The following is a 9,623-nucleotide window of genomic DNA, read 5'->3' as shown; positions in this document are numbered from 1 at the left end:
AGGAGGGGAAATGGACAAAAGACGAGAAATTACTTTGAAAGCTTTGGAAGCCGTTTCCACGGCCATCCAGAACAGACTTCTGACCCCACCCCATCCCAAGAAACAGAAAGAATCCGCCGACCAGCTCCGCTGCGCACTGCGCACTGCGGCCCGGGAGCGCGGAGCTGGCGCCCGCCAGACTCTCACTGTGCTCGGCTTGCCGCAGCGCGCCCGGGCGCGCGCCCTGTTCCGCGCGAGTCCGCGCTCCGGGTTTCCGAGGTCGCCAGCACCCCGCGAAAGAGCCCCGCCGGGAGGGGACTTCTGCGAGCTCCGTCCCGGGAGTCCCGAGAGCGCTTCCCCGCTCTGCGCCACCTTCCCAAGCACGTTCCTGGGCTCCGGGCCGACCAGGTTAGCTTTGAGCGTCAGGCTGCGGCTTTGGTGTCACTCCGGGGGTCTTCACCGAGCATAAGCATTTTCCAGTGCCAGAGACTGGTGGGGTGGAGGTTCTCCTGGTGTTGGTTAAAGTATCCTCAAGTTCTTCCAACCTGGACTCCCCGACTTGGTAGGTAGGAGTAGCTCCCTCCTGGCAACGGAGATTTGTCCGTCTGGAGACCTTCTGCCATGGGAGATGCTCTTGGTGTCCTCAGAACCAGAAAGGTTTATTAACACTGCAGTTCTCCTGAACGTGCTAGGGTGTGCGGAATTGTAAAGGTGTCTACTTAAGGAGAACCTAGACCTTCACTGTGCCCCCCAGCCCAGAACTCCCCTCCCTAGAAAATAGAACTCCCATCTGAATGTAAATCTGAGGGTGGGCTTTTGTTCACTGAATTTATACCCCAAATAGTGGCTAATAGTAAGTAGTTGGTTAATGCATAATTGTTGAATGAATGAATGTGCAAACATACACACTTGAAGAAGCTGATTGGGTTGGGTACATCTGGGAATTCTTGTTTTCCTGGTAGGGAAGCGACCAAACATTTACTGGGCGCTACTCCTTGCCAAGTCTTCTAGGCTTTGGCAGGACAGTGGGGAGAGGGGGAGGGCTAGCAAACACAGGCGTCCTTAACCGACACAAAAGGGGGCTTTATAATATCACGTAGTCCAAGCTCTCAACCCTGTATTCCAAGGATGGGTTGTTTCCTCTCATCCATCTCCTACCCCCTCACCCTGCGGAGAGTATTAAAATATGTATGTGTGTGCATATATATATATATATATATATATATATATATATATGGAGTTCCCGCGGGAACTCCGAGCCCCTCCAACAGAGCATATATACACACACACACATATATATAAATAATATATTATATATTGATTGATTGATTTTATATATTTATTTATTGATTGATATTATTATAAATATAAAAAATTAAATATTTATTATATATATTTATTTATTAACTGCACACTGCAGGCGCTGGTTAAATGTTCCTTGATGGTTAGCATGATTTGCCCAAGGTCACACAGGGCAAGAAACTTCGGACCCAGCTTCCTTCCAACATACATTTCTCCAGCCTCTCTGGACAGGACGGTCCTGGGCACTGGGGTACGAGAAGGCCCGTCTCCCCCTACTCCCAGGTTAAGACCCTCGATTGAAATGGCCCAAGAGAAGTGGCCACCATAACCACTCCTTCACAGGGAGCCGGGTACATATGCTCAGAGCTAGCTGGGGATACAATTTCATCTAGAGAATAGGATTTCTGCAGTTTTCTCTTCCACCTTCCAACCTGACAAAAGGTGGGTCGAGGGCCCTCTAGGGCTGGGAGCCCTGGGAATAGAAGGCTCCGAGTGTCCCATCTCTGGCCTTCGCCTTCATCATCAGACTTCACAAGGGCGGGGTGTGGTGAGCCCAACGGGCTCTCCCTACCGCCTGCCCAGGTGCAGCCTGCTCCGGTAGTCTGGCTCTCTTTTCCTATGTACTTTCCTTTTGAGTTTCTGCTAAAATCTGGAGACATGGAATCCACCCGCGGGAGCTCCGAGCCCCTCCAACTGAGCATGCGCCAATGCCAGGCTGCTTTTGGTCACCGACTCCAGAGCTCTCCAAGCTGGGGCTGCGGAGCTGGAGGAGGAGGGAGGAGGGGAAGGGGAGGGGGTGCCTCGAGACTCGGCGGCTCGCGCGCCTGCGCATCCAGCTCCAGGGACCCTAGGTTTTCTATGGGATTCCCAATCTGCAGCAGAGACTTACCCGAGCTTGTTGCGGCGGCGGCTGGGCTTGCGAGGCGCGATCCAAGAGGGATTTAAGCAGCCTAGAGCTCCAGAGCCAAAAAGAAAAAGAAAAAAGAAAAAAAGCGCGAGAGAACCGCGCAGAGAGACGGCTTAACCGTTTACCTGAATTATACATATATATAAAGAACTGTTGAGTTTTATCATTTTCGTTAAGTGACCGTGCGCAGCGCTATAACTGTAAGTGGAAAATGCAATCTTCGTTGCTTTTCTGCATGTGTAGTACAGCCAATTGTCTGAGAGATGCTTTGGCTATTGTCACATACTTTGCATAGATGCCTCTGAATGCATGGTGGCGATTGCTTTGGTTAATGCTGGCCATCTGAATGTGTTGCTTGTCAACGGGGGGATCTTTTGGGATAATGGGGGTGGGGGAAGGGGGAGTGTTTATATGCGGCGTGTCTGGGGGACTATCTTAGACTGGATTTAAGATAGGTGAAACAGAGGTGGTTTTTTAGTGTAAGCCTAAACAGATTTCCTTACACGGATTTAAGTAGCTAATTGAGCGATTGTGAAGTTTTCCGGTTGCTGATAAAACTATTGAGCGGTTGCAGTCAAGTACCAACCTGTCATCCGTGGGGCTGGGGCACCATTTTTCTCACCGTGGAAGAGCAGTGAAGGTGTTTGCTAAGTGAAACTGAGTAGACGAGATGCGGGGTGGAAATCAGCGTTGGTTTCCGAGCGGGATGTTCGTGTTCAGAACCACGGAGCGAGGCGCAAAAGAAGCACATTTCCTAGTATTTAGAAACGAGAAGATAATTTTTCGGTTTTGATTTTTCGTCATGACGGTGAATGGGCAAAAAGAGAAGGATGTGCCATCACATAGTCAGCCGTTTTCGACAGAGCCTGAATCTCAGAGCCTCTGAATGGGAACTGTCAGAGCCAAACTAGTTACCTGCCTTTTCATCCCGTGTTCACATTCTGGTATACAGGGTTGAGAAATGTAAGCCCAGATGTGTTAAATTTGGTAGTGTTTCTTTAAAGGAGAAAAGGTCGTTTTGTGTTTTGAGTTAGAATGGGTTGTTCCTTGCCCAGAAGCTGAAGCGGGGTCTTTGCAAGGTCAAACCCCCTTTGGAAACCAGGGGCACTGGTGAATGTGGCTGAGGGTTGGAGGAAATGGTGAGGCTTGGTACTAGTGCTGAGCACTGCACGGATCAGTGCTCTGTGAGATGGGGGAGTGGGAATCCATTTTTCTAGAGTTGTGCTCCTGCCCATATTTTGGAGACTAAAATGAAATGGAAATGCTAGTGGGTGTAGAAAACACAAGTGGATACTATCTGTGTGTCACCTCTCACTTGAAGACAAGAGGAGGGAAGGAGTTATATCTCTACATATTAATTTTTTTTTAAATTAAAGGGATTTCAGGTTGAGGCAAATTAAAAAGGAAACTCTTGTGAAAACATATTTTATCCCCACTATCATCTGAACTGCTTACATGTGTGTGGTAGTGGGGGGGGTGTCCTGTATCACTGTATACTTGATGCGTAAGTGCACTCTCATGAAGCTGGGGTGTTTAATAACTCCAGAAAATGCTGCACTGAAGCAGTTGGCAGAATGGCATGAGGTAGACAGACAAGAGAAGAGCATGGCCAGTGTGAGTTGGATTTCCATGGGAAAAGCAGATTCGATTTCTGTAATGACATACATTTTCCTTTAAATAAGGCAGTTCATTTTTTAGCCCTTTGGCCCTTTAGGCAGTCCAAATATTTCGAACACCTCAAAGGAATTTGTAATTTACAATGGATAAAATTTGAAATAAAAAATTCGAGAATGTTCTCTCCTTGGAAACCCAAAATGTAAATACTGGTTCTTCCTTTCCTTACTTAGGGCAGAAGGATCAATCTCTTGTCATAATTGAGCCATTCTCCCGGTCATCACTGAGAGTTGGGATCTGCTTCATGAATGGTGCAGGTGTTGTTACACTGCATTGATAAATGGGTAGTGCAGGAGGAATGGGGAATCTGGCACTAAAACTGAGAGATGTTTAGTATCAGATACCCTGGCTTGTAGGCTGACAGAGTCACATCAGGCAGAGACCTTCAAAAGCATCTAGTCCAAACCCCTTATTTTACAGATGGGGAAACTGAGGCCCCGCACCACGGAGCTTAGAAGAATCAATTAACTTCTAGTCTTTGAAATAAACAATTACAGAGTAATGGGGATGGAAATGTTCCCTTCTCCCTACACTTTGAGCATCCTCAGTGACATTGCTGAAGTCTTTAAATAAACAATTGTCTGGTCCCCAGCACATCTTTCAGGAGAATCCCAGGGATTCCTTTTCACACTATATCATTTCTCCTTTCTTGTAAGGTCGCTTTCTATCTCTTTCCTATTGTCCCTCCCCTCCAACATACCCACCTTATTCAATGTTTAACGTGGCCTTCCTGGCCTCCTCTGCAAGTCAGTAAATTTGTTTGGAATCCTTGGATTTTTTTTTTTTTTTTTTTTTTTTTTTTGAGAGAACTGAGCTGTTTGAGCACTGGCCGGCCCCTCTCCATCTCCTCCATGCTCTCATCCTTAATGGACTCCAGCCCTCTAAGACACTGCAGGCACCATCCTCACTCCTCGGCCCATCCTGCATCTTCCAAAACTGCTGCAGCTGCAGGGCCTGCGACCTACCGGAGTGAGGCAGCTGCAGTGTGAACACACAATGGGTTCTGCCAGCTCTCCTCTGGCTCCTAGAAGGCAGAAGCCAAATCCAAGATGCCTAACCCTCCCCAGCCTTCATGGAAATCCTCCAGATGCAGCCACCTGCAGAGAAGGGGAGGGGTGGGGGGCAGGAAGACGGAAAGAAGGCGGCCGAAGCAGCTCAGCCTGAAGTGGGCGCTAGAGAGGACAGCAGTGTCGCTTGCAAAGGCTTTAGGGCTCGGAAAGTACTTGCACAGCTTCCTTCTCTGTTTTGCGGCACTGAGACTGCAAAGCAAGCAATCCTACCTGCCTACCTGGGCCTTCTTCTCGTTCCTTCTTTTTATTTTTATTTTTTTTTCCCTCTCAATCTTTCGGCTTCTCCCTCATTTTCTCTCCCGAATGCCAAGACAGTAAAGCTCTAGGCCTTTTAAAGATAATCCAAGCCCTCCTGTTCCTTTTTGAAACATGTAATCTCCCACACCCTCAGAAAGATAGCACAACCACCACAGATGGCCCCTTCAGGGGAATGCCAGGAATTTCTACCTGTGAAAAGCTGAAGCATTAGGGAAGGCTTGAGGAAGACAGTCTGAGTCTTTTTTCATTTGAAAGAGGAGTTAAATACTCTTGGAAGTTTTTGAGGTAGCATGGAGGTGATTTCCTCAACATTCAAAAATTTACAAGTGTTTAAAAATTTTATTTATTTTAAGTAATTTCTACCTCCAGCACGGGGCTTGAACCTAGGACCCTGAGATCAAGAGTCACATGCTCTACTGACTGAGCCAGCCAGGGACCCCACCAATTAACAATTTAATTTAGCCCTTCCCTTCATGGTAAACCTTTGCCAAATTGGGTTGAGCTTTGTCTTGGGTAGAGTCTGTCTCTAACAAATGTCACCTGGTCTTACTATCCCATTCTGAAAATAGTCATGGCCAGACTGTTCTGAACACCAGGTAGCCTAGGCAGAGACTCGCAGTTGCTAAGTGCCCAGCTTTCATTTGCTATGCGGTGAATTTCATCTGTAATGGGATAACACGATGAGAAATGTTGTCCTGTGCAAGCTATAGATTTTCTGTCGGGGTTGCCTATAGGTTTGGATTCCAAACATTGCTGAGGAGCTCCTTGGGGAGTTTCATAAAATGACAGTATAATGTCAATATCAAACAAGTAACCTAATTCAGGAGAGTAATACCTTTTAATGTCATTCTGGAGGTCTTTTTCGTTGTATTGAGTGTTACCTGTGCTCCTTAGATTAGTAAATATTTAGGAACATTGGACGGTTTTCTTAAAAAATGGGTCACATTCAGTTTAGTCTAAGGTTGAAATTAACAGTGTCCATCTCAATTACATTTAGTAGGTATAGATGTATCAATTTTCCAAAAGTATCAAATGGTACACAAATAAGTTAACAAATGGTATTTCTACTGTCCCAGTGGTTAATTCACGTAACTAATGGAGTAAAGGAATTGGATGGGATCCATATAAATTACTGAATCCATCCCTCCAACACATAAAAAGTGCAGTATATCAAGGAGCATTTTCATCTCAAAGACATATCTACAATATGATAGCACAGCCCACAAGGGCAGAGATTTCAATAACCCTTTTCATATTTCCATAAAATTTGTACAATGTCTTTTTTTTTAATTTATTGGACAGAGAGAGATCACAAGTAGGCAGAGAGGCAGGCAGAGAGAGAGGAGGAAGCAGGTTCCCCACTGAGCAGAAAGCCCGATGCGGGGCTCGATCCCAGCACCCCAGGATCATGACCGGAGCCGAAGACAGAGGCTTAACCCACTGAGCCACCCAGGCGCCCCTGTACAATGTCTTTTATAGTAGATATTCTATAGTAGATATTAACATATGCCAAAGATATTTAATATTTATTCCAAGAATCAATTGTATGCACCTTGTTAATTACATCAAGAAATTAAATTATTTTGACTAAAAATAGGCACAATTTACATTACTTTCAATATTATTATGTTACTAAAAGGAAAAGTAGATTAAAGGTCATTATATAATTTGTTCTCACTAAAAATATAAAAGCTCTATAATAACATCTTTACGAGTTCATTTTAATCCATGAATATTTTTCTGTTTATCTCTCTCTTTTTTTAAAAGATTTATTTATTTATTTTAGAGAGAGAGAGAGAGAGAGCACTCAAGTGGGTGGAGGGGCAGAGGGTGAGAGAGAATCCCAACCTGACTCCCCTTTGAGTGTGGAGTCCAACTATGTGTGTGTCTCTATCTTGTGGCTAGATCTCAGGACTCATGAAACCACTACCTGAACTAAAACCCCAAGTCAGATACCCAACTGACTGAGCCACACAGGCACTCCTCCTTCTATATCTTAATAAGTCAAAATATAAGTTATTTTTACCTAGCTACAAGAACTGATATTAACAGGTCAAGAAGGAAATCTAAACCTAGACTATGGTAGCTATGTGTACCATAGTATCTTGCGCTATGGAATTATGGGTCTCCTGTGCTATGGAATTAGGTTAACATGTTCACACTATGAAGGGACCATAACGGTAGTCCTCATTTACAGTTTGTTTCTAAAGATAATTTATGCTCCCTTAAGTGAGTCAAAATAGTTTGAGTTTCTCCCAGCCTGGTTCATTGAGAACTTCTCAAATGGGGCTCCTGGGGGTGCTTCAGAAACTACTTAATGAATGAAACAGAAATGGAATAGCAAATTAGTCAAGAATCCTCGCAGAGGTTTGACACTTTAATAATAAGGTGCCTGTGAATACATTAAGGAGATGTTCTATACCCTTACCAGCTAACTTAAAGCAAACAAGTTGGGTAATTTGTCATGATTCTTATGCTTTCTCTGGATTTCTCCACTGCCTTACTTCACTGTGCTTCGGGCACAGATGACCTGCTAGGTAACCACCAACTGTTTATTTTTTTTAAGACAATGCACTGCATTTATAACCATTTGTTGGATTATCTTCAGGTCAACAATCTATTTCCTTTTGTTCTAAATTACCCTTAAGACTTGGAGCACTCTCATTCACCAACTGGCCTTCAAGCTCAATATGTGTGATACAATAATTGCCGAACTTTTTATAGAAAGTAGGGCTCTCTTAATTAAAATGATTTCATTTTTATGAAGTATTACTCATAAAAGGCAAAGTGTTAACATATTGGTTAAATGTACTTGCAGTTATTACAGATCTATAGAGTGAATTTGGTTTTTCTTTATTCTTGCTCATATAAGGACTTTTTTGAAAATGGAAATCTTTCAGTTTAAATTTTTTTTTTCTCTCCTTTGTTTGGATTTTATTTATTATCGCTTAGACTCTGAAAGACAATGAGCTTTTGAGGAGCTGAATGTAAATACATTTTTGCAAATGATTAACATGTTAAATGTGCTTTGGAGCCAGGGTGGATTTTTTTTCTAACCCAAATAAATAGACTCTAATATTTTTGTTGTTTCATATTTTATTGCAATAGGAGATTCTTAAAATAGTAGACTGTGGTGTTACAGGAGTCCTTGGTATTTTATATTTTGTGTTGGTTTTATTAATTTGTGATTAATGTGTTTATTTCTGATTTTTTGAAACCCAATCTTAAATTATGAGTGAAATGTCTTATTGAAGGCTTATTAAGCATTACCAATAAAGTTAACATGCTTATTAATATATTTTATTTTAATGTACCAAATAGTGCCATGCAAGTGTGACTTTCAGTTGACAATTTCCATTTGTTGGAATCCTTTGGCAATTGGTGTTATGAGTTAATGGAAGACCATCAATTTTTCCAGAAATTCAAGAGTTTTGAAATTTATACTGAAGGCATTTGATGTTTATTTTCTTGCTAATATAGGAAATTCTATACAAAATAAAAAAGAACTTGTGAAATGAATTTAAATTCTATACAAAATTTTAGCTTTTCTTTTAAATGTTTATAAAGGTAATCTTTCCTCAAATAGATGAAAATCATCCATTTAATCTTTACTCATTCTTAGTTTGTGAATGGGAGAATTCCTCAGCCCTCTCCAAGGTTTTAACTGGCTCAAAAGAAAGTAGGGTAGGAAATGTGTATCAGAGTTTTCAAGCTTGATACCCTTGATACCCTTAGTTAAAACCCCACTTCCACAGATTATTAGTTCAATGACCTTGTATAAGTGATTCAAACTCTCAGCCTCACTTTCCATTTAAAATAGTAATTCACAGGATTCTTGAACAGAAAATGAAAGACTACATATATAAAGACATAATGTTTATTTTAAAAATGCAGTAAATGATAGTTACTATCATTCCTTTCCTCAGAGATCAAGTGTTCTGAAACCATTTTATTCTCTTGAGTTGTAGCAGAACCCACATTCGCCATGAAACCTCTAAGGGAGGTGTCGAGCTATGGAAAGCAGTGAACATTCGACAGTGGCAGCCTACCTTGTAAAACAAGTGTCTAGGGAGTGAATGTGCCAAGCACAGTGTTGTCACTGTGCAATCAACATTAAATAAGTTACAATCCCAGCCTCGATGGAATTGATGCCTAGGAAAACAGATAAAAGCAATTCACTAAGTCAAGTGAAATAGAAAGGTGACCTGGATGCATAGAAAAGAGTTTCTGGAAGAAAAGCCTACACTGACACCTCAAGCTAACGTTTTTCTCGTTCTTTCTTTCAGTCCACCTCCTTGCCATTAGACCTTTTCTTTACTATCACCCCCCTGCCGTGTAATACCAGCATATAATTGGACCCAACAGAATAGGGAACTAAGAACACATTTTTACATTTGTTAACTTATTGAATCTATTTTAAGTCCATCTATTAT

General features: G+C 42.6%; 1 protein-coding gene across 2 annotated transcripts in view; it reads left to right on the top strand.

Moving 5' to 3' along the window:
• Positions 1–368: 368 nt before the first annotated feature.
• VSNL1 (visinin like 1) overlaps positions 369–9,623 on the top strand; it is a 101,734-nt gene continuing 92,479 nt past the window's right edge. Inside the window, exon 1 of one of the 2 annotated variants that reach the window (XM_032353255.1) lies at positions 369–387. The gene's annotated coding sequence lies outside the window, so the exon portion shown is untranslated. Of the gene's footprint in view, positions 388–2,027; positions 2,389–9,623 lie in introns of those variants that run through there. The other variant, XM_032353254.1, reaches the window with a different exon arrangement.

This window comes from Mustela erminea, chromosome 7 (assembly GCF_009829155.1).
Source record: "Mustela erminea isolate mMusErm1 chromosome 7, mMusErm1.Pri, whole genome shotgun sequence".
Taxonomy (NCBI): domain Eukaryota; kingdom Metazoa; phylum Chordata; class Mammalia; order Carnivora; family Mustelidae; genus Mustela; species Mustela erminea.
The sequence above is the reverse complement of the archived record's forward strand: the minus strand, read 5'-3'. Positions and strand labels throughout refer to the sequence as shown.